This window comes from Larus michahellis, chromosome 13 (genome assembly GCF_964199755.1).
Source record: "Larus michahellis chromosome 13, bLarMic1.1, whole genome shotgun sequence".
NCBI lineage: Eukaryota > Metazoa > Chordata > Aves > Charadriiformes > Laridae > Larus > Larus michahellis.
The window spans coordinates 2,369,876-2,371,399 of record NC_133908.1 but is presented as its reverse complement, the minus strand read 5'-3'; positions in this window follow the sequence as shown (position 1 = coordinate 2,371,399).

The following is a 1,524-nucleotide window of genomic DNA, read 5'->3' as shown; positions in this document are numbered from 1 at the left end:
GTGAGAGTGGGCGGGGTTTAGGGCGTAGCTACGTTGCTGATAGGGCGTGGCTACTATCTAGGTCGGCGATTAGGGCGTGGTTTAGGCGCGGGGGCGGGACTTCGGCGTGAGGGGCGGGGCTAAGAGGGACGGAGGGGCGGGGCTGTGGGCGGGCACTGGCCGACGTGCACTGACTGGCCAGGCCGCCCGTGGGTGCTGATTGGCCAGGCTCTCCGCACCTGCTGATTGGCCGAGGGGGCCACGAGTGCTGATTGGCCGGGCGGGCGGTGCATGCGGGTGGGCGGGGCGGGGCTGGGCTCCCCCGGTGCCCCCCCTCCCACGGCCGGTGCGGGGGGGACGGTGCGGGGGGACGGTGCGGGGGGGTCCCACCCAGGCCGAGACGGCGGACCCGGCACCCCCGCCACCCCCCACCTGGGACCCCGCCCCGGGACCCCGCAGGGGCATTGCCCGGCCCCCGGGGGACCGCGGAGCGGGGGGGTCTGGGTGCTGAGACCCCCCCTGGGGTCCCTGTCCTGGCATCCCACCGGTGGGAGAGGGTGCCCGGGCCCCCCCGTGAGAGTCCCCCCACTGTCCTTCATCCTGGGGCAGGGCTGTGCTCTGCTCTGGGGAGTCCCTGCTCCCTTCCCGGGGGTCCTGCTCTGCCCTGGGGGTTGCCGTTCTCTTCCCGGGGATCCCCTCCCTTTCTGGGGGTCCCCGTTCCCTTTATAAGGGTCCCCGGGGGTCTCCACTCCCTTCTCGGGGGTCTGCGTTCCCTTCCCGGGAGCCCAGCTCCCTTCTTGTGGGTCTCCGTTCCCTTCCCGGGAGTCTTGCTCCGCGCTGGGGACTCCTGTTCTTCTCCCAGGGGTCCACACTCCATTCCTGGGGGTCCCCGCTCCCTTTCTGGGGGTCCCCGATTCCTTCCTGAAGGTTCTGCTCCCTTCTCGGGGGTCCTACTCCGTCCTGGGGCCTCCAGTTCTTCTCTCAGGGGGTCCCCGTTCCGTTCCGGGGGGTCCCGTTCCATTCCGGGGTGTACCACTCCCTTCCCGGGGGTCCCTGCTCCCTTCCCAGGAGTCCTGCTCCTCCCTGGGGGCTCCAGTTCCTCTCCCGGGGGTCCCCGCTCCCTTTTTGGGGTCTCGCTCCCTTCTTGGGGGTTCTACTCCGCCCTGGGGGCTCCAGTTCTTCTCTCAGAGGGTCCCCGTTCTCTTCTGGGGGGGTCTCCACTCCCTTCCAGGGTCCCACTCCCTTCCTGGTGCTTCCGTTCTCCTCCCGGAGGTCCCGTTCCCTTCCCGGGGGTCCCCACGCCCTTCCCGGGGGTCCTGCACTGTCCTGGAGGACCCTGGGGGGGTCCTCCCTCCCGTCTCGACTGGCCCCCGTTCTCTATCGCAGTTCCCTCTCCCCACAGGGCTGTGGCCGTGGGATGCTCCCCCCCCCCCCGCGGGGCTGCGGCGCGGGGCGGTGCCGGTGCCCATCCCCGTTGCCGGTGGCGGGGCGGAGCAGCCGCCCCGAGCCCTATAAAGCGGGCGGCGAGGGTGCCGCAGCGAGGGC